General features: G+C 44.2%; 1 gene segment (V, D, J or C); it reads right to left on the reverse strand.

The window, feature by feature from the left end:
• LOC101950827 (Ig kappa chain V-III region MOPC 63-like) overlaps positions 1-26584 on the reverse strand; it is a 403290-nt gene that overhangs the window by 255192 nt on the left and 121514 nt on the right.

The raw sequence follows: 26584 nt of genomic DNA on the forward strand, positions 1-26584 counted from the left end.
CCCTGTAGATAAGAAGCTTAGGAGCTTGTCCTGACTTCTGTTGGTACCAGGACATCTTGTTAGTAGCACTGGAACTGGCTTTGCAGTTGATGGTGATTCTGTCTCCTGGAGACACTGCCAGGGATTCTGGAGTCTGAGTCATCACAATCTGCCCACTGGCATCTGGATGAGAGAAAAAACATTATGAGAAAAACCAAATGAAATACTATTATCAAACTTAACGCTGGGACTATCTCGTATCTAATTTTCATTTAAGGCACCTAGTTACATTGTGCGTGTGTCCACTTGAAATATATCTGCGTGTGAGCAACATTAAATATCTCCTTTGATTGTCTTACCCTGAATCCAGAGCATTAGGAGACAGATGAGATGAGTCTGTGAAATCATTTTCATCCCTCTAGTCTGACAGACCGTGAGAATCTAAGGTAGCAAGTCTAGTAAATAACTCTTTTATCTGTGCCCTGCATTGCAAGGAACCGTCGTGTGGGTGGAAGCATGCAAAGAAGCCACTCTCTGTAAAGATCCATTCCCTGTGCCCCAGTGCAAAGAAAGGGCCTCGGATAGCCCTCAGGCTCCGAATGCAGCTCCTGTTGATGGGACTGAGTATTGCACACATGGACTTGACTTTGGCCTAGTTATCAACATGGCTTTAATACCCAGTGTGTGTGTCTGTATCATTGGTAACTTTGAGCCAGAACCTGAGAAGCTTGTTTTGAGTAGTATCTGACTTTGCTATCCAGGGCTTTGGAGCAGAGCCTGGAGCAGGAGCATGGAGCAGCTCCGGAGCAGGGAGCTGCAGGTTTTTGCCTGTTGCTATCCCTTTTATTGATATCAGTGGGACTGCTCGTGAGCTGAGGTAGTACTCCGTGTGTGTGTGTGTGTGTGTGTGTGTGTGTGTGTGTGTGTGTGTGTGTGTGTGTGTGTATGTGTGTGTGAGACGATCTTCCCCTTCCAGGACACACATCTTGTTCAACGCTGGTGTTGCTGGGTCACCAGTGCAGCCCTTTTACCTCTCTGATCTTCCTCTCAGGACACTTGCCTGTGAACGTCAGGAGATCCTGGTTAAAAGCCCTAACTCTCTTTCCAGGGCCCTGCAGATCTCTTCAGGGCCTCCCACTTCTGGGTTTGCAAAGCTACTAAGCTTTTATTTACCAGAATAAGCACTATAGTAATATGACAGTAGCTTTCAGTAACCCCTCTGCATCCTAATGCCAGAGGGAAAATGTGATCTTATAAGAGCCCAGCAGTGGTTCCCTTCCTGATCACAGTCTAGCTCTCCAACCGCTTCTGTGATCCTGCACCCTCCCTTCTAAGGAGCCAACCAATGACCCTTCCAATTCAACCACCACACAAAGATCCAAGTGAGCTGTCTGGATGGAGTTTCTGTCCAGGAGTCCAAGACTGTCTGTCTGTGCACCTAGCAGTATATGTTCATTCTGGTCTTCATCCCACAATATACTGCATCACACAACTCTGTTTAACATCTCTTGTCCTATAACAACATCTCATATCATCTAATTTCTTATTAACATAGTCTCATCTTTACAGTGAGTTTGGCCTTGTCTACATTGGAAAAGTTTTGCTGGCCGAGCTATACCAATTGAACTATATTGGTAAATCCTCCTAGTGTGGATGCAGCTTCTCCCAGCACAAAAGTGCTTCTGCCAGCACAGTTTACACCAGTTCCCCGAGGGACATAATCTATACCGGCAAAGCACTTCTATGCCTGCATAATTGCATTTACTCTGGATTTTATAGTAACGTACCTATGTTGGTGAAAAATCACACCCATACTGGCACAGCTGTGCTATGAGACGTATTAAGTGTAGCTCAGGCCTAAGAGTGATAGAACTTGGCCCTATATTTGCAGCATTTAGATTAGAGTTGGGCCTGAACCAGAATCCCAGATACGAATGGCTCCATACGATGGAAGAGTTTGTCTGTGGGAAGTGACTTTCGTGATTGATTGCTCTCTCTATCAAGGAGACAGCCCTCAAATCAACTTCCAGTGTGGATGTCGATCTCCATTGACTGTCTACAATATATGTATCGTGGCCCCATCGGTAGCTTGGGCCTTTAATTTCACAGTGATTCATCCCATGTAGTTATAATTATTCCTGGGCAGAGAAGTGGGATATTAGGGGCTTTAAGGGGCTGGCGGTTGAACAGGAGGTAAACACCTTGAGTGGTTTTTTTTTTTTTTTTTTTTTTTTTTGAAGAAAGGTGCAAGGATCTTCCCCTAGAGCTCTCTCCAATCCATTCAGTTGCTGGGGTCCCTTGTCGAAGAGGCAGCACATCCAGCCCCAGATTTCGGCACATCCTGGGGGATGCCAGTCGGTCGGGGTCATCAGTGACGGGGGAAATCCGTGCTTCTGTCCCGGATCTAGGTCAGTCTGCTCTTGTCCCTCAGCCCTGACCCACTGGGCTGCCAAGGCTTCCCCTGGCCACTGTCTTCTGGGACTTCCAAGGGCATTTCCCCACAACACAGGGGAGCTGTGGAAGAGTTAAAGTTGCATCAGGCTGCATTATCTCACTGCTGGTATTCAGGTTTCAGGGACAATGAGCTCTGCCCACTGGCTTGCTGGAGGAGCTTGTCTATGTGCCTTCCCCGTCCCTGTCTCAGTTTTCCTATCCGTAACAATAGTGACCCTGTACTGTACAGCACTTTGAGACCTGTGCACAGAGAGCAGCAGATAAGTGCTAGGTATGTTACTTCATCGCACATGTCTGTTCTATGGGGTTTCGCTGCACAGACCTACCAGGTCCCAGAGGTACTGAGACAATCTAACTCAATGGTTCTCAACCAGTGGTACTCAAAGGTCTTCTGAGGGTACATTAACACATCTAGATATTTGCTTAATTTTACAAGTGGCTACATACAAAGAACTAGCAAAGTCAGTACAAACTTAAATTTCATAGAGACAATGACTTTTTATACTGCTCTATATACTATCCACTGAAATGTAAGTTCAATATTTATATTCCAATTGAGTTATTTTATAATTATATGGTAAAAATGAGAGAGCCATTTTTCAATAATAGTGTGTTGTAACTCTTTTGTATTTTTCTGTCTGATTTTGTAAGTAAGTAGTTTTTAAGTGAGGTGAAACTTGGGGTACGCAAGACAAATCAGACTCCTGAAAGGGGTAGAGTAGTCTGGAAAGGTTGAGAGCCACTGCTCTACCTCATCAGCCATGATGTCGGCTAGCTACTGCATGTTTCTGTGGATTGCCACGGGCACGCAGGGGCGAAAGAAAATGCAGGCCTGTTATTTACCAGGCTGCATGTGGCAATAGACTATATTGGTAAGGGATGCAAGGAGAGTATGGGTCACGATGCAAACTGCAGACACACACACACACCCCTAAAATTAATCAATTTAACCTTTTATTGGGGATAATTACAAGGGGTAAGGGAGCAGCGTTTGATTAGCTAATAGAGTTAATGAAACTTAAAACACACAATGACTAAAATATCTACTAACAATATTTATAAACAAAGATTCAGCATTTAGTAATAACTAGGGTTACCATATTTCAGCAAGAAAAAAAGAGGACGGGAGGAGCCCCGCCCTAGCCCCGCCCCTGCCCCTCCCACTTCCCGCCCCCCCAGAACCCCCAACCCTCCCCCCGTTCCTTGTCCCCTGACTGCCCCCTCCTGGGACCCCTGCCCCTAACTGCCCCCCAGGACTCCACTCCCTATCTAAGCCTCCCTGCCTCTTGTCCCCTGACTGCCCCAACCCTTATCCACACCCCCACCCCCAGACAGACCCCTGGGACTCCCACGCCCCATCCAACCACTCCCCACCCCCTGACAGCCCCCCCCCAGAACTCCCAACCCATCTAAACCCCTCTGCTCCCTGTCCCCTGACTGCTCCGATCCATCTCCCCACCCCTGCCACCTGACAGCCCCCCCCAGAACTCCCAAACACTCCCCCCCTGCTCCTTGTCCCCTGACTGCCCCCTCCTGGGACCCCTGCTCCTAACTGCCCTCCAGAACCCCACCCCCTACCTAAGACTCCCTGTTCCTTGTCCCCTAACTGCCCCCTCCTAAGACCCCCCCCAACTGCCCCCCAGGACCCTACCCCCTACCTGTACCCTGACTGCCCAAAACTTTCTCCACTCCCCCCAAAAAGCCCCCCCCGTTTCTTGACCTCCACCTCCAGAACCTTCCTGCCCCCTGACCTCCTTACCCTGCTGCTCAGAACAGAGTGTTGGGCTCTGTGCAGCCGAGCCGGACACGTGGCTGAGCTCTCCAGCACAACAAAACTTGGTCCCTGGCCCTGCACAACAAAACCCGGTCTGGCCCTGCACAGTGCTGCCGGACTGGGCTGCAAGGGAGCTGCTGGCTCAGAATGCAGGGCGGATCCGGCTCCTCTACAGCTGCTCCTGAGTCCAGCCCGGGACTTCCCTGCAGCCCTCCCAGCCACTCGCTCTGCTAATCCCGGACATTGTGAGTGCTTTACAAATTCCCCCCGGAAGCTATTTTTAGCACACAAAAGGAGGACATGTCCGGGGAAATCCGGACGTATGGTAACCCTAGTAATAACTGATACTTACAAATACAAAGCAACGCATAACGACCGGCAAACGTAGAAACTCTGTCTGAAACACGTGAGGCTTCGAGGTGATCAGGCTCGGTTACGGGTGTACACAGGATTCGTTTTTCTTTCTCCTCTCCCTGCCTGCACGTGGCAGGCAGGCCCATAAAGTACCAACTATGACATCATAGAAGTGTCATAGGGGACGGGGCCCAACACCTGTTTGTGTTCATTTCTGATTAGCACAAGCAAAGTTTACACCGAGTAGGGGAGCAGGTGCCTCAAAGTCTGGCTTCGCCCCCAAAAGGTGAGGAAATGCATATTGTTTTAGAATGTGTGCAACACTGAATGACAAAAGAAGAGGCCAGGGCAATCCCGGTATGGGCAAGTTTTACAGGATGCAGACAGGAACTCATCTCAACAGTTTCTTCTCTTTTACATGTGTTTACAGGTTAAGAGGGAGGAAAAGCTAAATGATGGGATGGTGTGGGTGGAATATTTGATGGACTGTCAATGTAGAATTTCATGCTGTCCTTAAGACCCAAAGTCTATGGATTTACTTCCAATTTATATCAGCTTAACTCAGAGATGGATCTGGGCCTTGTTTGTTAGTGTTTTATTTAATTCAAATTGGCTAACAGCAGAAATGTTCTTTACTAAACAAACTTTGCTTCTCTCTCTAATTTTTCTTCCATCGTGTCAACTGATGGGAGCGGCTGGCAAGAGAATAGTGTTGTCATGTGACAGAGTAGAGAAGAGAAGAGACAGGCACTCTGTTATTGGGGATGTAAAGGGGAAGCTTTACTGAAGATGCTGGACATAGCCTAGTTCTCTAGCTCCCATACTGACTACACACGACCTGTTCTACTTACGGAAACCCGAGAGGTCTCCCAAAGTTCTGGGCTGGGAAGTTACAGAATGGATTACTGATTGGGCTGCAAGAGTGAGGCTTTTAAGAAAAAACTAAAATTGGAAATGGCCTGTACAATCTGAGTGTTGGTTGAGTATCCAGGGTTTTTTTCTACTAATCTAACTCTTCTCACAGTTTACAATTAACAGTGATATTGGGAGGGTGGGTCGAGTTTAACATTAGAGTAATGGGGAATGTTTTCTGTTAAACAGAAACAGAGAATTGAGATTTGCAGTTTGCGAGTTGATATGTTTTTAAACAGAAGGAGGATGTAGAAAGCAGTGGGGACTATGGTAATGCTGACAGTAATGAACTCCAGCATCATCTGCTTTGAATCTGCTGATTATAGGAGTGTTGTAAGGGTCAGACTCATTAAAATTGAACTGGTCTGGAGTTCCCAAGGGACAGGAGGCAGAATAAGAACTAAGGAGAGTAGAAGCTTGTCCAGGTTCCTATTAGCACCAGACATTTTTAGTGACAGTGAAGGGAAGGAGGTCAAATTACACCTCTGTCCACCTGTGAGGCCCCTTCCACCAGTGCATGGCGAAAGGACCCACAGTGGTGTTGGGGAGGCTGGGAGCAGGATGTGACAGTAATCAAGAGCAGAGCTGATGAGGGTGGGGACAGTAGAACTGATTTATCTTCATTCCTTCCGAATGTGTGGACTGAGTTTACTATCCTATTTAACTTTGTTATAAACTATTTAGCTGAAATTTCAGATGCTGCAGAATAGTATGGGTAAGTGTTGCCATCTTGTGGCCATGACATGAATGTTCTGTAGCATTGAAGGGTTTGAATTAATACCTTGAATATGGTGGGCCATATTCTCTGCTGCCGGGATTGTATTGACTTCAATGGATGTAGGCTTGCAGAGATTTCAGCCTAATCCTCCACTGGTGTAAACCAGCATAGCCCAAGTAACTTCACTGATTTACACCAGTTGAGGGTCTCTCTCTCTATATCTCCCCCTTGAGTTTAGTCTCTTCCATATCCCGTGCTGACCACTCTAAAATGATGGGAGAAAACAGGACTATAGGGAGAAAAGCCCAACAAATCCCATTTCCTTATGAAAGGACAGCAGGTGCATTGGTACTGTCACTCTGTATAAGAAGCAGCTGTTACAGTGAGGAACAGAAAGTGAAGAAAGCAGGGAGCTTTTTGTACTGGTCTGTATCACTGTGATGAGCTATAGCCTGGCTGACAATCCAGCATCATCTGCTTCAACCCTGCTGATTGTAAATGTGTAGTCACTGCCAGACCCACGCACTGAACCGGTCTCAGAGGCACCATAGATAAGGAACTTGGCAGCTTATCCCAATGTCTGTTGATACCACATCACGTTCCGTTGATTCTGTTAGCACTGGAACTGGCTTTGCAGTTGCTAGTGACACTGTCTCCTGGAGATGCTGAGAGAGATTCTGGAGTCTGAGTCATCACAGTGTCCCCAGTGGAGTTTGCATGGGGAAAAAAATTAGAAGACATATGGATTCATAGACTACAAGGCCAGAACATACCATTGTGATCATCTAGTCTGAGCTGCAGCATGGTACAGGCCATAGCCCCTCCCTGAATTAATTCCTGTTTGAACTAGAGCAAGTTGTTTAGAAAAACATGCCAGCTTGATTAAGAAATGTCTAGTGATGGAGAATCCAACACAACACGTGGTAAGTTGTTCCAATAGTTAACAGCCTTCACTCTTAAACATGTTCACCTTATTTCTAGTCTAAATTTGTCTACCTTCACCTTCCAGCCACTGGATCCTGAGATAAAATAAATCCAATTAAGAATATTTTTAAAAAGGAAATTGAATATGTCTAATTTCCATTTATTCTACTTAGTTACATGAAGCACTTTGTATACTGTAAATGTAGGATTCTGCAGTCTTATGTGGTAAGAAGTATTCTTGGTTTGACGAAGAAATTAACAACCTTTAATTCTTTCTATACAATTATCTTACTCCAGTGTATCCTGTTGTTGTTCTTACACTAAATCCAGAGCACTAGGGGTCAGAGAAGCTGCGTCTGAAAGATCATCTTAAGATTTCTGGACTGACTGACCCTAAGGTCAGAAGCCTAAAGTCTAGGGTATGAAAGATTTATACGTACCCTGTAGGACCTGGAAATGTCAACCTGGTGGAAATATGCAAAATATGCAAAAAGCTGCTCTGTGTAAAAGGGTTCTGTGAATGTTCCTCGGAGCACAGACTGCAGAGAAAGGGCCATGTACATCCCTCAGGCTGAGAGTTCAGCTCATATTGAGTTGAATGAGAGATTCAGACATGTAGTGAGAGCAGGATATGGCTCTTATAACCAATATGGGAATTAACTGAGTACCCAGAGCCTGAATGTCTGCGTCTTCAGCAACTTTTACCTTCTCCATTTTCACTCAGGGGTTCATTCTGCCCCTCTTTCTCATGTTAAGTACTACCTTACTCCTCGCAGATAAGGTTCTACTCAGCATGAGTAGAGGTTACAGAACTGGATTTGCAGTCCCCTCACGTCTCTGTGCCTCAGTTTACCCCCATTTAAATCCAGCTTGGCTGTTTCTTCCAAAAGTTATGCTGTAGTTCAAACAGGCATTAATTCAGGGAAGCTCTGGGGCCTGCAAAGTACCAGAGGTCAGACTAGATGATTACGATGGTCCCATCTGGCTTTATAATGTATGAACACCCTGAGTCACCTGGGGGAGACAGCCATCAGAGTAGCTATTACAGTCTGTGAAGACTGAATGGGTCTAAATGCCCTGACAATGGAGCAGCCATCCTCATGCTCATTCTAACAAGCAAAAGGTGGTCTGAGGCTCCAGGAGACTTCACTCTTAGGCCTTCAAACAATGACTGTTACACTCTGGTGAACTATCTGGCAACTGGGCCCAGACTCAAGTGATGGACACTGTTCATTGGTGCTTCCTTGAAAGAGGTGGTGACAAACGGGACAAGCGGAGGAAAGAGGAAACATCATCAGGACATGTGGGTAGTTGTGACCAGGGTGGGTCAGAGGAGGATCTCTGTTGTTTAGGGACTTGTCTACACTTGCAATATAATTTGGATTACGGTATGGTGTCAATTTAAAATACAATAGCTATTCTTGAATAACTCCATGTGTGGATACTTTTATTCTGGAATAAGAGTTGGCCTCCACTAGAAAGTTAGGTGGCCCTTTCTATGTAGCTCAGGGGTGTGAAAAATTCACACCTGTGAGAGATGTACTTAAGACAATGTAAGCCCCAGAGCAGACTGCACTAAGTTGATGGAAGAATTCTTCCATTGACATAACTGCGTCCTCTTGGAGAGGTAGATTTCCTCCAGAGATGGAAGAACTCCTCCTGTTGTTGTAACGTGTCTACACTTAAGTGCTATGCAGCTGCCCTGCTCTAGCATTTCTAGTGTAGATATAGCCTAAAAGCGCCTTATTCCTGTTGTGCTTAATACTCTTGCAAATCAGGTTCAGCTAAAGAGGAGCAAGCACACTTATTCTGGAATAAGATTGTCTACTCACGGAGCTATTCAGGAATAGCTACTCTGAGTTAATAGCTGTTCAAGAATAGGTATTAATAGTTAATAGCTATTCCGGAATGACTCCATGTGTAGATAAGCGCGTAGGGAATATGAGTTGGTTCAGTTCTTGTTCTGTAATTTAAGAAGCTAGCCTGTTTGATTTCACTTGTTGTAAAGTGTAAGATTAGATAAGATCAAACGCACATGCTATCTCTTTATTCTTGAAAATCCTTGTTTCTCTGATACTTTGTTCCAACTGCTAAATAGAAACACTTTGTTTTAAGGAGGCTATTGGTCACTATCGTTGGTCACAGGTTCTCAAAAGGAGGAAACAAAACAAAAAAGTGATAAAGGATTTAGAAGAAAACCTGACTTATAAGGAAAGGTTTAAGACAAAGACTGGGCAAATGTAGTCTTGAGAAATGAAGAGAAAGGGGGGACTGGATAAGAGTCTTCAATAATGTTAAGGGCTGTTATAAAGAGGACTGTGATCAATTGTTTTCCAGGTCTGCTCAAGGCAGGATGAGAAGTAATGGGCATAATCAGCAGCAGGGGAGATTTAAGTTAGATATTAAGAAAATCTTTCTAACTCTAAGGGTAGCTAAGATCTGAAATAGACTTCCAAGAGAGGTTGTGAAATCCCTGTCATTGGAGGTTTTTAAGAACAGGTTGGACAAACACTTGTCAAGAATGGTCTAGGTTGACTTGGTCTTGACTCAGCGTAGGGGGCTGGACTTGACTTCTCAAGGTCCCTTCTAGGCCTACATTTCTATCATTCTATGAAACACAGCTGCTCGGAATCCAGTTAGACCTGGCGGGTGTTAAGGGGCAGGTATATACGATGTCTTGGTCATGATCAAAGAGTCGGAGGATTCCATGATTCCACCGTGAGACAGGTGAGGGAAGAGGCTTAACACCTATGGGGATACACTGAGAGACACCAGAGAGGGAGCAGATTCAGCTGGTCCCATAGGTGTGACTGCAACATATGGAAAGGGGTCTAAGTGCATTTGGCTTGTGTCCACACTAGCACTTATGTCAGCAAAACGTATATCAGTCAGGGGTATAAATATTCCACCCCCCTGAGTGACATAAGTTTTGCTGAGATAAGCGCTGGTGTCTTTGTCTTAAAGTGGCTACACAAGCTTTCTAGTGTAGACGTGGCCTTAGTCTTTGGCTGCTTCCTTCCCCAGCATTCCATACAATCTGCTGTTTCTGCTCATGCAGGTAGCTTCTAGAGGCTTTGTACAGTGGTCACCATTTGTCAGCTGATGTATGGCTTGTATTGTAATGATAGTGGGAGCTTGGACCCTGCCTATAGGAAGGAGTGCATAGACTTGAGTGGACAAAGGGAAGCTGCTGAGTTTATTTCAATATATCAGCCTGTAAATTCCAGCCAGCTGGGAGCTGTAGAAATGAGAAGATAAAATTAGACTGTGGTTTGTGGTTTCTCAAAAGGTGACCAAAATCTGGCACACACTTGCCTGCTCTGGGAGTGGGTAGGAAACAGCTGTTACACCGAATAACAGAAATAGAACAAAGGTTTTTGTATTGGTCTGTATCACTGTGAGAGGGAAGCTCTGTCCCTGCTGACAATAATAATCTCCAGCATCATCCGCCTCAACCCGGCTGATTGTAAAAGTGAAGTCGGTGCCAGACCCGCTGCCACTGAACCGGTCTGGGATCCCAGAGGGACGGGTGGAAGCGCTGTGTATGAGGCGCTTAGGAGCTTGTCCTGATTTCTGTTGGTACCAGGCCATGTAGCTGCCAACACTGGAACTGGCTTTGCAGTTGATGGTGACTCTGCCTCCTGGAGACACTGCCAGGAATTCTGGAGTCTGAGTCATCACAATCTGCCCCTCGGAATCTGGTGGAAAGGAAAAACATTATAAGAAAAATAGGAAAATCAAATTAAATACTATTAAAAATGGAGAGCTGCAAATTTTAAGTTGAACCGCTTAGTTACATTAAAGTCTGTGTCCACTGGAAATGTCTCCTTGTGATCTAATGGGATGAAGAATTAATGTTGATTTGATGACGAGATCTATGATGACGATTATCTTAATCTAATACCTCCCCGGGTGGTGTTCTTACCCTGAATCCACAGCACCAGGAGCCAGATCAGATGAGTCTGTGAAATCATCCTTGTCCCTCTAGTCTGACGGTCACTGAGAATCTAAGGCATAAAGTCTAAGTCTAACTTTTATATCTGCCTGGCATTGCAAGGAAATGCCACTCAGGTGGAAATATGCAAAGCTGCTGCTCTGTGTAAATGAGCATTCCCTGTGCCCCGGCGCAAGGGTGTAGAGAGAAAGGGCCATGTGCAGCCTTCGGTGTGAGAATGCAGCTCCTATGGACGAAACCGGGTATTATTGCTCACGTATCTGCTAGGGCTTTTATAATCAATGTAAGCTTTAGGTGAACATCCAGTGTTTGTGTCTGTATCATTTGGAAGTTAGAGCCAGATTCTGAGAAGTACCTCACTTCAGACACAATCGTACTGATTTCCCTGAGACTGCTTGTGCAGTAAAGTACTATTCAGCTCTGCAGTTCCTGTGTTTAGATTAGAGTTGGGTCTGAACCAAAATCCCAGGTTCAAGCTGCTCCAGACTGTGGAAGTGTTTGGCTGTGCTTCTGGAGCGGACTGTCACGACTGGCCCCTCTCTCTTTAAAGGACTGAACCAAAGTGCTGAATCCAACCTCCTTGAAACGTTAATAAATGTGGCTCTCAGTCTGTCTCCAGTACATGCCACTCTGACCCATCTGTAGCTTGGATCCTGCAGCACATTCATGGACAGGCCATCAGGGTTCTGGGTGTTCACAGCTAGAGGCACCTGGAATAGCCAGGAGCAGAGAACTGAGATATGAAGGGCTGTAAGACTGAATGAGATTTAAGCAATTAAAGATCTTGCTGAAAAATGGCATTATCCATAACAGGAACCGAGTCCATTTAGGAAGTTTGTGTGAGGTTTGTTTTGGCGATAGGTGGTAGATCGACAGCTTTGGGAAGAGGAGACCTGGGGCCTGACCATCTCCTTCCATGGGGAGTGAAAATAAGCTGTGCATGGACTCTCTTGAAGAGCTTTCTCCAATCCATTCTGTTGCTGGGGCCCCTTGTGCAAGAAGCAGCGCTTCTGCCCCCGAACACTGCACAGTCTGGGGGATGCACAGGAGGTCAGGGCCATTGGTGTGGTGGGGACTATGCTTTTGTGTTGGCTCTAGGGCTGTCTGCCTTTCTGCCTCAGCCCTCAGCCACTGGAACCATGCTGACAAGGTTTCCTCTGGCCTGGCCTGGCCTCCCCTGTGGTCCACCACTCCCAAGGGCACACATGGGTAGTTGTGGAAGAGTTAATGCTCACTCAGGTTACATTAGGTCTCTGAAGTCTTTGGGGGAGTTTGGTCAAGTTACTTCGCCTCAGTTTCCCCTTCAGTAACTATAGTGATTTTTCCTGTGGAACACTTTGAGATCAGTGCACGGAGACCAGTAGAGAAACGCTAAAGTACTACGACTTCATGGCACATGACGGTTCCATAGGCTTTTGCTGCTGTGGTCTTGGTGGCTCTGGGAAACTAACTCATTAGCCATGACAACCGCTGGGTGGTGCTTGTGTTTCTTTCCCTATACATGTGTTAGCAAGTTAATAGAGCTCATAGAAACCAATGGGATCATGGCTGGAGAGTTTTTGATGGAGTGTTGAGCTGAATGTTTTCCTTAAAGGAGCCAAAGTCAATGGATCTTCTTCCAATTTATACCAGCTTAACTCAGAGAAGAATCTGACCCTCAGTTGTGTTTTTTTAAACTAGCTAACAGCCAAAACGTTCTGAATTTAATACACTCCACTTCTCTCGTTCACTAGTTTTGTCATCTTGTTGATCACAGATTTTGTCATCAGCTGATCGCAGCAGACAGCCAAATGAATAGTGTTGTAATTTGACGGAACAGTATATAGAAGAGACAAGAATAGTATGTGAGGGATTTAAGTCTTTTGCCATGTGTGATGTGGTAGAGACTGGTCTCAGATTTTGCTGTAACCCCCAGGAAAACCCTTCCCTGTTGCCAAGTATCAGAGGGGCAGCCGTGTTAGTATGTATCCTTCCCTTTTGTATGTTCTGACTTTATCTAAACCATCAAATGTTCCTTACTGTTACGTAAGAATGAAAGAAGAATGTTTTCATCCTGTGCGAGCAGTGGTTAGACTGTATGCCCCCTAGGGGGGAAAAGTCTTTGAAGATTAAGTCAAAAGAAAGCAGCAGAATGGTGCCTGAAGTGTGACCCTAGCTCTGTCCCCATATGGAGAGTATCAGGTGCACAAACATTGTGAGTCCGTATGTGAAGCAGCTGATTCACAGAGCAAAGCCAATGCAATAGTACAGCACTAATCTGTCATACAGTTTTGTACACAGTTTGATGGCCCCCGAGAGCCTGCAAGCAAAACCCTTCTAGAGAGTGTGAATTGCTCAAGAGCCCTTGGTATCCAACGCACTGATTATAGCAGAGAGGTTCAGATTTCACAAGTGGAATCAGCTGTTGGGTGAATCTATTTCTTCCTTGGCCACAGGGTTAAAAAAGATTGTCATAACACTGTGCTTTTAAGGATGGGCTTAACAGGGCCCTAAGAGAAAATTGTGGGGGGGTTGCTTAATGAAAGCATAGAGAAGAGGGTTCTAACTGAGGAAATCTGACTTTTAAAGGCTCAGTAGAAATTGGTCTAGCAATGGAAAGTGTGACACGGGAGCTAAAATGGAAGTAGAAATGCATACATCTGTAACCACAGGCAAGAGGTGGTCCACTCAGCAGACAGACCCATGTTATGGGTGTGGAAAAGGGTTCCACACTCCCCATGACTGCTGATTTAAACATGCCTGTTGCAGTAATAAAAAATGGCATATCCAAGCGGTTTGGCTCGTTGAGAGAAATAAGAAAGAGTATAGGGTATAGATAAAGGAATATCAATGTATACTCTGTGGACAGAGGCAGTAGTGACACACACTGCGAGAGTGGGGTAGCCAGCCTGGATATGTATAGCGTGAGGAGAAATGGCAAGTCAGCAATTTGGTTGACCCTGCGGGTGGTTTGCCTGCATGCTGTTTTTAATCACCTCTGTTTCAGGACTGGTGCATGTGAGTAAATAAAACAAGTTTAGCTTAGTATTCTTAACCTCGACATCACTAATTTCACTTATGCTGAGAAGCTGACTTGAAAGGACCAGACATCTCGGCAGAGACTCAGCACTACTGTCAGCAGTGGGACACTGGTGTAGGAAAGAGACAACAGTATTACAGAAAGATTAGCAGTGGGAGCAGGGAATTTGGCCTGGTGTTATAAGAGTGCCAAAATGCTGTGTGAAATCTAATGTAGCAATTATGTATCAGAAGCAGCTGTTAGAATGAAAGGGACAGGATGGGGAGGTTTTTGTATTGGTCTGTATCACTGTGAGAGGGTAGCTGCGATACTGCTGACAATAATAATCCCCAGCATCTTCAGCTTCAACTCTGCTGATTGTGAGAGTGAAATCAGTGCCAGACCCACTGCCGCTGAACCGGGCTGGGATCCCAGAGTCACGGTTGGAAGCATGATAGATAAAGAGCTTCGGAGCTTGTCCTGATTTCTGTTGGTACCAGGCTAGTTTCTCAAAGCCACTGCTGTAGAGACTTGAACTGGCTTTGCAGCGGATAGTGACTGTGTCTCCAGGAGACACTGCCAGGGATTCTGGAGTCTGAGTCAATACAATCTGCCCATTGGAGTCTGAATTAACAAACAGAATATAGATTAGTATGTACATGCATAGTGTCTCTCTACATAGTGTTTCTATCTCTCTGTGTAGTCTGTACAATTGGCGTATCTCTCCACAGTATAGATAATCGAAATACCCAATATTTTGTCTTGATAAATATTCCCATGTGCCTCTTTCCATACTTCTGATAGTTCATCTTCTGAGAATAACATTCATAAGAAGTTTGAGGTGGTTCTTTTATTCCCCATTGTTTTCAATTGCTTGTATTTTTCTCAAACCTGTTTTTTCTCTTAATTGTAGTTAGGAGACAAGCATTTCAGAAGTTACTGTCACTAAGTGAGGAATGTTTTTTAGATCAATAATTAACATTTCTAGACCTCTTAATTTTTTCTGTGGATCATTGTGACTTAAATTATCCAGTGCCCCCTTCATTTGATTCTTACCTTGGATCCAGAGCACTAATAGCCAGATAAGTTGAACCTGAGAGATCATCTTGCTACGTCTGACTGGCCCAGTGCTGATCAACAAACTGTAACCAATGCAATGGAACATTTATAAAGGCTCAGAGCTGCAGAGCAGTGTTACTTGGGTGTGAGATATGCAAACTTAGTTCAGAGATGGAAATTTCCATGTGAGCTAAAAACATGCATAAAAAGGAAGTAAAAGTGGCCATGTATGATATCAGCAAGTTCACCCTTATGGACACTGGGGCAGTATCCTCAATTTGTGTTCAAATGGCAGTTCTGATGATAGTGAAGGTGGCGGCCAGAGGTACCTATCTTGCTCAAGACCCTATTTTGTTGAACAAATCCATATTAGGTTGCAGTTCCTGTTCCTCACGTTGTGTTGAAATGGCATTTTTCGGGGGGGGGGGGGGGGGGATGGGAATTAATGCTCTCAGCTCATCAGTGTTGCTCAGCTGCTTGTTAAAATTGAAATGGTTCTACTAGGAATCTCCTCAAAAAGAAGATCTCAGTGATGTGATCTCCCTGCACCAGGGGATCTGCTCAGGGGACTAACATTCCCTTTCCTACTACTCCCTACTGGGTTTCTTAGTCATTACCTCAGAGACCGTATTGTTATACACAGTGTTGTGGGAACCTTAATCCTGAATCTCCAATTTTCCCTTAAAATCCCAAAGGTAACAGTGTATAGGAATAGGCTAGTGTTCCATTAAATGGTTTGGGAGCCCTGTAGCGGTGCTCCCTGTGTTCTCGTTAACATTGTATAACTAGACCATGGTGATTATTCCTGGAGATTTAAAGTTAGACTCCTAAATCCATATTTCAGCACCTAAACTGTCTGGCCTCCTTTTCAAAAACATGGAGCTCTCAGCTACCCCTGGAAAAAGAGTTGAATTTGGCCAACTGGTGTCAGTTGTTGGGTAGTTTAGCTTCTTGTTTAAGGAGGTTAGAGATACTAGGGTTAGATAGACGCTTGGATTAAACCTCTGCAAAATATGGCGTGGAAATCAGTGCAGAGAAAACCAAGCTGATGACAAACAAACGTGATGGGATCAGCTCACATATCACTGTCCGTGGACAAGAGCTGGAGACAGTGAAACAGTTCAAGTATTTGGGGGCAATCTTCACTGATGAAGGATCCAAGGCAGAAATTTGGGCAAGAACTGCGGAAACTGCAGCAGCAGTGGCAAAGCTAAAGCCAGTTTGGAGGAATAAGAACATCTCCCTGGAATCCAAACTGAAACTGCTGCACACATTGGTCATCTCCATTTTTCTGTATGCGTGCGAGACATGGACCCTTACGGAAGAACTTGAATGGAAAATACAGGTAGTAGAGATGAGATACTTCCGTAAAATCCTGGGCATCTCCTACTTCGACCACACACAAATGAAGAGGTCCACAACATCATCACCTATGACCATGTGCTGGGTCATATGAAGATCTCCTGACGACCATGAAGAAGCACAAGCTGAAGTGGTACGGCCATGTAACAAGATCATCTGGCCTATCCAATATCATCCTCCAAGGGACAGTATGGGGAAGAGAAGAAGAGGTAGACAGAAGAAGAGATGGATACACATTTTTCTTTAAAGGTCCATTATATTTTTAATTCATCCACTCCACTCTTGATTTAGTTCTTACTGTGAATGCAGAGGACTAGCAGCCAGATGACCTGAGCCTGCAAGATCATTTTGATGCATCTGAGCTGTCCAATTGCGGATCACAAAACCCTGGAAAATAAACACAACGGTTATAATGGCTCAAAAGGGGAGGAAAGATCAGGCAGTTATGAGTATGCAAAGCATCTTTTTTCATTCTTTATGACAGGGACTTGGACCTTAGACTATAGCAGGGGTTCTCAAACTGGGAGTTGGGACCCCTCAGAGGGTCAAGAGGTTATTGCATGGGGGGTCGCGAGCTGTCAGCCTCCACCCCAAACCCTGCTTTGCCTCCAGCATTTATAATGGTGTTAAATATATAAACAAGTGTTTTTAATGTATAAGGTGAGTTGCACTCAGAGGCTTTCTGTGTGAAAGGGGTCACCAGTATAAAAGTCTGAGAACCCCTGACCTATAGGGACCAAGTCTACCATGGCAAGATACAAATAACTGCTATTAAAGTCAGTGAGCCAGATTCCGATGTCCGTGTCAATGGGTTAACTCCATTTACCTCTTAGGCGTTTAAGTGAGATCCGAATGGGGCCCAAGGGAGTTTTTAGTGTCCTGTAGAGGAGAACATTGCCCACAAAACTGATTCATTTGCCTTATTTCAGAATGAGTGTAATGATTATAATTTCAAACATCTTATCTCACTCCTTGGGTCTCTGGCTCAGCAGTTTGACCCAGAGGATCTGATTGTTGCCTGTATTATTGGTGCCCTGTGGAAGGGGAATAGTGTCCTGAGAATGCTTTATCTGGATTTTTTTCCAGATGTGTGTGGTAATTTTATTAGTGTATTGACTTTCAGATGCTCCCACAGATGGAGTGATGCCATCTGATGGCCGGTATATGCAAGTTCAGCTTTATTAGTCAAATGGGTTGTTAAGAATACATTTGAATTTCTTTAGAAACCTTTTAGCTAGGTAAAGCTTGTTAGGTGATCGAGCCTATTGGCCTGTCATTTTAACAGTTCATTTTACAGCCCGGCAGTATCATCTGCACAAAGTTACGGTTGCATCTAAATTTCGGTTTAATGCTAAATTTTGTATCATCTCTAAAATCTAAAGAATAAATTAGATCAGTTCGAAAAGTAGTAGATCAGGTCAGTGGTTGGGGAGATCCTGTAGGGAAAATTTGAATCCATTTTATCAGAGATTTGAGGTAACAGCACTTTTAAATGAGCTGGTGTCAAAGTTGCACAAATAATTCAATGTTTTTTTTTTGAGCACAGCTGGGGAAAAGAAACCCCAGGAAAGCAATAAACATTGTGTGTAAAAAAATAACCCAAATACTCAGCAACCCCAATCCCTTCCCATAATTTTGTATATATGAGTGTGTATATAGAAAAGAAGAAATATGTTCAAGAATAACTTTGTCTACAAATTGTTAACCTACTGTAAAATCAGACTAGGGAAATGATTACAGATTATTTTTTCCTGAGTACTAGAGATGGGGAATAGTTAGTGGAAGAAAAAAACATAAGAATGGCCTTACTGGGTCAGATACTGGGTCAGACCAATGTCCCATCTGATCCAGTATCTTGTCTTCCGACAGTGACTGGTGCCAGATGCTTCAGAGGGAATGAACAGAAGTGGATCAAATGATCCCACCCCCTGTCATTCAGTCCCAGCTGCTGGCAGCCAGAGATTTAGGGACACCCACAGCATGGGGTTGCATCCCCAGCATCTTGGCTAATAGTCATTAATGGACCTATCCTCTATGAACATATTTAATTCTTTTTTGGAACCCAGTTATACTTTTTGTCTTCACAACATCCCCTTGCAATGAATTCCACAGGTTGACTGTGTGTTCTATAAAGAAGTACTTCTTTATGTTTGTTTTAAACGTACTGCAAATTAATTTCATTAGCTGACCCCCGGTTCTTGTGTTATGTGAAAGGGGTAAATAAAACTTCCTTATTCACTTTCTCCATGCCATTCCTGATGGTATAAACCTCTGTGATATTCCCACTTCTCTGTACCTTTTCCACTTCTAATCTATCTTTTTTTTTTTTTTTTTTTTTTTTTTTTTTTTTAAGATGAGGCAACCAAAACTGCACACAGTGTTCAAGGTTTGGTCATACCATGGACTTATATAGTGGCATGATGATCTTTTCTGTTTTATTAGCTGTCCCTTTCCTAATGATTCCTAGCATTGTTCGTTTGTTTGACTGCTGATGCACATTGAGTGGAAGTTTTTAGAGAACTATCCATGATGTCTCCAAGATCTCTTTCTTGAATAGTAAGCTGATTTGGACCCTCTTGTTTTGTATGTATAGTTGGGATTATGTTTTCCAATGTACATTACTTTGCACTAATTGAATTTCATCTGCCATTTTGTTGCCTAGACACCCAGTTTTGTGTGATCCCCTTGTAATTATTTACAGCCAGCTTTGGACTCAATTATCTAAAGTAATTTTGCATTATCTGCGAACTTTTTCACCTCACTATTTACCCCCTTTTCCAGATCATTTTTGGATCTGTTGAACAGCACTGGTCCCAGTACAGATCCTTGGAGGACCCCACTATTTACCTCTCTCCACTGTGAAAACTGACCATTTATTCTTACCCTTTGTTTTCTTTCTTTTAACCAGTTACAGATCTGTGAGAGACTCTTTCCTCTTATTTCAGCACTGCTGACTTTGCTTAAGAGCCTTTGATGTGGGACCTAGTCAAAGGCTTTCTGAAAGTTCGAGTACACTATATCAACCGGGTCATCCTTGTCCACAGGCTTGTTGACACCATCAAAGAATTCTAATAGATTGGTGAGGCATGATTTCCCTTTGCAAAAGCTGTATTGACTCTTACCCAACAAATCACGTTAATCTATGTGTCTGATAATTTTGTTCTTTACTTTAGTTTCTATCAATTGGCCTGGAACTGAAGTTATGCTTATCGGCCTGTAATTGCTGGGGTCACCTCTGAAGCCTTTTTTTTTAAAATTGGCCTTACATTAGCTATCCTCCATTCATCTGGTACAGAGGCTGAGTGATAGTTTACATAGCACAGTTTGTAGTTCTGCAATTTCTTTTATAAGTTCCTTCAGAATTCTTGGCTGAATCCCATCTGGTCCTAGTGACTTATAACTGTTTAATGTATAATTTCCCCCCTCACCCCCAAAACACACCTGTATAAAAAAGAGCTACAATTTAGTACCTCAACAGTCCTGCAGACTGCTGTGATGTTGATACAGGCTGTGAGGCCCATTTCAGTCACATGGGTGCAGGCCCTGTTGAAATCCATAGGAATGGCACCCATGTAATCTGTGGGAGGATTGGGCCCTGCAGTGTTTGGGCCCTTTACTGTGGTTCTGTGGTATTTATTTTATACACTTGCTGAAAGTTAGAGCTTGGGGAGGGCTTGCCCTTTCAGCAGGAAATGTTTCTGCTGAGCGTCCCATGATTCATTTAGCAGGTGCCCCCTGGAGTTTACTGTCAGCCCCATTAGAAAGGGTCTCCTCAGCGATTCACTTAAAATGTTAGTTATGTTGTTTCCCCAGAAACTGTCCCTAGCCCTTCTCGGGGACCTTACAACTGTCCTTCCCCTCTCCAAGGCCCTTCATTTCTAATCCATCTAACAGAGACGCCTCCTAGATTCCATCTCCTGTCATACCATGTATCTACCAGAGTGGGTCACTAGATGGTGAGGTGAGTTGTTCCTGTCCAACATCTGTCATCTCTAGAGCTCAGGGCATGGCTTCTGTTTCCCACCCTGGTGGTGCTATCAGTAAAGCACTGGGCTGACCTGAAATGCTCATAATGTCATTTTAGGGCAGTAATTAGGAGGAGAATAAAGTAATTTAAAGCCAGAAGGAAAAAAAAAATGCCACCATGGTTGTGCAGAAGTTAAAAACTCTTTGGTGTGAAGGGAAGTTTCTCTAGCAGCAAACTGTCTGCTAATGTATGTGTATTACAGGCTGGTGAGTGCAGGGATGTGTGTTTCTGCGTCTGAAAGTTTGCCCCCAAATAACGTGTAGCATTTGCACTGAAAAAGCGGCTGTTAGAAGGAAGCAGCTGTTACACTGAATGGAAGAAAGCAGGAAGGTTTTTGTAGTGGTCTGTATCACAGTGAAGGGGGCATCTTAGCCTTGTGGCCAATCATAATCTCCAGCATCTTCCATTTATTTGGACGTTGCTGATTATGAGAGTGAAATCGGTCCCAGACCCACTGCCACTGAACCGGTCTGGGATCCCAGTGGCACGAGTGGAAGCATAATAGATAAGGAGATTAGGAGCTTGTGTGGATTTCTGTTGTTACCAGGCTAAGTAGGTATAAGCACCTGTAATGCTTGAATTGGCTTTGCAATTGATAGTGACTCTGTCTCCTGGCAACACTGCCAGGGATTCTGGAGTCTGAGTCATCACAATCTGTCCACTGGAGCCTGAACTGATAAAGAGAATATATGTTAATACAAATACAGATTGAGTCAGTCAAACTCAACAACATTGCATCTTTCAAATATCCCCATGTGCGCATTTACACAATTGATATACCTAATCAGCAGGCCATGATGCTAAGGTTGAGTTCCAAACTGTCTCTTTCTAAGCCTTTTATCTATTGCTCCTAATTTTTTGAAACGTTTCTTTTCTTAATTCCAGTTAGGCTGAGATAACCATGTTCATAAACTCAGCATTTCTAGTGTAGACATAACCTAAGAGCACCTTGCTTCTGTTTTGCTTAACCCACTTTCAAAGGGGATTCAGGTAAACAGGAGCAAAGCACACTTATTCCAGAATAAGATTGTTCACTCATGTAGTTATCCAGGAATACCTACTCTGATTTCATAGTTATTCAAGAATACTTATTAATAGTTAATAGCTATTCTGGAATAACTCCATGTGTAGACAAGCACTAAGGGAATACGAGTTGGTTCAGTTCTTGTACTGTAATGTTAGAAGCTAGCCTGTTTGATTTATCTTGTTGTGAAATGTAAAATTAGATTAATCCAAACACACATGCTATCTCTTTGTTCTTTTAAATTCTTGTTTCTCTGATACTTTGTTCCAACTGCTAAATACTTTGTTTTAAGGAGGCTATTGGTCACTATCACTGATCACAGGTACACAAAGGTTCCCATAAAATGGCTACACAAGCTTTCTGGTGTAGACGTGGCCTTAGTCTTTGTATGGGCTGCAAGGGAAGAAAGCAGCCAATCTGCTGTTTCTGCTCAGGCAGGTAGCTGCTGGATGTTTTTAACAGTGGCCGCCATTTGTCAGCTGACGTATGGCTTGTATTGATTGTAACGATAGTGGGAGCTTGGATCCTGCCTGTAGGAAGAAGTGCATAGACTTGAGTGGACAAAGAGAAGCTGCTGAGTTTATTGTAATAAATGAACCTGTAAATTCCAGCCGGCTGGGAGCTGTAGAAATGAGAAGATGAAATTAGACTGTGGTTTGTGGTTTCTCAAAAGCTGCCCAAAATCTGGCACACGGTTGCCTGCCCTGGGAGTTGTTAGGAAACAGCTGTTACATCGAGTAACAGAAATGGAACAAGGGTTTTTGTGCTGGTCTGTATCACTGTGAGAGGGAAGCTCTGTCCCTGCATACAATAATAATCTCCAGCATCATCCACCTCAACCCGGCTGATTGTAAAAGTGAAGTCGGTGCCAGACCCACTGCCACTGAACCGGTCTGGGATCCCAGAGGGACGGGTGGAAGCGCTGTGGATAAGGAGCTTAGGAGATTGTCCTGATTTCTGTTGGTACCAGTACATGCTGCTATAAGCAGTGGCACTGGCTTTGCAGCGGATAGTGGCTGTGTCTCCTGGAGACACTAACAGGGATTCTGGAGTCTGAGTCATCACAATCTGCCCATTGGAATCTGGCAGAGAGGAAAAATATTATAAGAAAAATTAGGAGAATGAATTTAAATGCTATTAAATAAGCAAAAGTGCAAATATTTATTGACTAAATTTCAGTTGAACCAGTTAATTACATTAAAGTCTACATCCACTGGAAATGTCTCCTTGTGATCTCCTGGGATGAAGAATCAATGTTGATTTAATGAAGAGATCTATGATGATCAAATCTTGGTGAGAGATTATTATCTTTATCTAATAGCTCCCCTGGCGGTGTTCTTACCATGAATCCACAGCACTAGGAGCCAGATCAGATGAGTCTGTGAAATCATCCTGATTCGTCAAGTCTGACAGACACTGACAATCTAAGGCATAAAGTCTGAAAAACAAAACTTTTATATCTGCCCGGCATTGCAAGGAAATGCCACTCAGCCAGAAATATGCAAAGCAGCTGCTCTGTATATATGTGCATTCCCTGTGGCACAGTGCAGAGGGTGTAGAGAGAAAGGTCCATGTACAGCCTCTGGTCTGAGAATGGAGTGTCTTTGAATGAAACCAGGTATTATTGCTCACCTGTCAGCTAAGGCTTTGATAATCCTTATAAGCTTTAGGTGAACACCAGTGTTTGTGTCTGTATCATTGATAAGTTGCAGCCAGATTCTGAGAAGTTGCAGCCAGCTCACTTCAGAAGCAATCGTACTGATTTCCTTGGGACTGCTTGTGTAGTAAGGTACTCTTCAGCTCTGCAGTTACCGCGTTTAGATTAGAGTTGGGCCTGAACCAAAATCCCAGGTTTACGCAGCTCCAAACTAAGGAAGAGTTTGGCTGTGCATCTGGAGCTGACTGTCACAACTGGCCCCTCTCTCTTTAAAGGACTGAACCAAAGTCCTGAATCCAACCTCCTTGCAATGTTAATAAATATGTCTCTCAGTCTGTCTCCAGTACATGCAACTCTGACCCATCTGTAGCTTGGATCCTGCAGCACATTCATGGAGAAGCCATCAGGGTTCTGGGTGTTCACACCTAGAGTCACCTGGAATAGCCATGAGCAGAGAACTGAGATAAGAAGGGTTTTAGGTTTGAATGAGATTTAAGCAATTAAAGATCTTCCTGAAAAATGCCATTATCCGTAACAGCAAGTGGGTCCATTTACGAAGTTTGTGTGAGGTTTGTGCTTGTGTACGTGGCGGATCGACAGCTTTGGGAAGAGAAGACCTGGGGCCTGACCATCTCCTTCCATGGGGAGTGAAAGTAAACTGTGCCTGGACGCTCTCAAAGAGCTTTCTCCAATCCAGTCTGTTGCCGGGGCACCTTGTGCAAGAAGCAGCGCTTCTGTCCTCCAACACTACACAGCCTGGGGGATGCACAGGAGGTCAGGGCCATTGGTGTGGTGGGGACTATGCTTTTGTGTTGGTCTAGGGCTGTCTGCCTTTCTGCCACAGCCCTGAACCACTGGGACCATGCTGACAAGGTTTCCCCTGACTGGCCTCCCCTGGGGTCCTCCACCACTCCCAAGGGCACACACGGGTAGCTGTGGAAGAATTAATGCTCACTCAGGTTACATTAAGTCTCTGAAGTCTTTGGGGGAGCTTGGTCAAGTTACTTCGCCCCTGCCTCAGTTTCCCCCTTCTGTAACTATAGTGAATTTTCCTGTAGAACATTTTGGAATCAGTGCACGAAGACCAACAGAGAAATGCTAAGTACTATGATTTCATGGCACATGACTGTTCCATAGGCTTTTGCTGCTGTGGTCTTGGTGGCTCTGGGAAACTAACTCATTAGCCACAACACCTTCTGGCTGGTGCATGTGTTTCTTTCCCTATACATGTGTTAGCAAGTTAATAGAGCGCACAGAAACTAACCAATGGGCTCCTGGCTGGAGAGTTTTTGATGGAGTGTTGAGCTGAATGTTTTCCTCAAAGGAGCCAAAGTCAATGGATTTTCTTCCAATTTATACCAGCTTAACTCAGAGAAGAATCTGACCCTCAGTTGTGCTTTTTTAAACTAGCTAACAGCCAAAACGTTCTGAATTTAATACACTCCACTTCTCTCTCTCTAGTTTTGTCATCTTGTCAGCTGATCGGAGCAGACAAGCAAATGAACAGTGTTGTAATTTGACGGAGCAGTATATAGAAGAGACAAGAAGAGTATGTGAGGGATTTAAGCCTATTTGCCGTGTGTGGTGTGGTAGAGACTGGTCTCAGATTTTGCTGTAACCCCCATGAAAACCCTTCCCTGTTGCTTATTCTGATTTTATCTAAACCATCAAATGTTCCTTATTTTTACTTAAGAATGAAAGAAGAATGCTTTCATAATGTGCTTACAGTGGTTAGACTATATGCCCCCTGGGGGGGGGACGGGGGACTGGGATCGACTGTGAAGATTAAGTCGAAAGAAAGCAGAAGAATCGTGCCTGAAGTGTGACCCTGGCACTGTCCCCATATGGACAGCAGCAGGTGCACTGGCACTGTGAGTCTGTACGCGAAGCAGCTGATTCACAGAGCAAAGCAAATGGGATAGTACAGCTCTAATGTGTCATACAGATTTGTACGCAGTTTAATGGCCCCAGAGAGCCCGCAAGCAAAATCCTTCAAGAGAGTGTGAATTGCTCAAGAGCCCTTGGTATCCAACGCACTGATTATAGCAGAGAGGTTCAGATTTCACAAGTGGAATCAGCTTGCAAGTGAATCTATTTCCTTCTTGGTGACAGGGTTAAAAAAGATTGTCATAACACTGTGCTTTTAAGGATGGGCTTAACGAGGCCCTAAAAAAATTGTGTGGGGGTTGCTTAGTGAAAGCATACAGAAGAGGCTTCTAACTGAGGAAAGTCTGATTTTTCAAAGGCTCAGTAGAAATTGGACTAGCAATGGAAAGAGTGGCACAGGAGCTAAAATGGAAGTAGGAACGCATACACGATCTGTAACCCCAGGCAAGAGGTGGTCCACTCACAAGACAGACCCATGTTATGGGTGTGGAAAAGGGTTCCACACTCCCCGTGACTGCTGATTTAAACATGCTGTTGCAGACACTGTAATAAAAAAGGGCATATCCAAGCAGTTTGGCTCGCTGAGAGAAATAAGAAAGAGTATAGGGTATTGATAAAGAAATATCGATGTATACTCACTGGACAGAGGCAGTAGTGACGCACAGAGCGAGAGTGGGGTAGCCAGCCTGGATGTGTATAGCATGAGGAGAAATGGCAAGTCAGCGATCTGGTTGACCCTGCGGGTGGCAGGAAAAACGCTCAATATGGAATTGGACACATGCCAGCAGTGTCCGCTGTTTCACACTCAGAATATAAGGAAACTTTGAAAAATACCATATTGAGGGAGACACTGATGTTGCTAAAAACATATACAGGAGCAAAGATGGTGCCAATTGGAATGATGCAAGTGAAGTGGAGTATAACAATAAGCAATGTTTTTTAGACTTTTATGTCATTGAGAAGGGGGGATGGGCCCTGTGGGGCTGTGAATGGTTACATAAGTTTCTCCTGGATTGGAAATCTATTAAGATGCTGCATACTTTAAAAAGTGGCCTGGAGCGAGTTGGGAGCTCCTATCATTCCAACTGTTAAAAGTGATGCCGTAAGAGCATGTGGAGATTTTAGGGTCAGCATAAACCCTCAACTGAATGTTGAAAAATACTGCCTGCCTCAAATTGAAGACATTTTTCCTACACTAGCGAAGGGACAATGATTCAGCAAAATTGATTTGTCGCAGATCTACCTACAGTTGAAATTTCAGAAAGAGTCTAAGGCATACCTCAAAATCAACGCACAAACGAGACTGTACCAGACGACAGGCTAGCGTTTGGTGTTGCTTCAGCTCCTGCTACATGACATTGGACCAAGTTTTGCAAGGTATCCCACGAATGGTGGTGTTTGGATGATGATATTGTGACCGGTGGAAGTGATGCAGAACATCTAGAAACCCTGAAAAGGGCATTAAAATGTATAGAAGAATATGGGTTATGACTTATGAGC

Source organism: Chrysemys picta, chromosome 5 (genome assembly GCF_011386835.1).
Source record: "Chrysemys picta bellii isolate R12L10 chromosome 5, ASM1138683v2, whole genome shotgun sequence".
NCBI classification, from domain to species: Eukaryota; Metazoa; Chordata; order Testudines; family Emydidae; genus Chrysemys; species Chrysemys picta.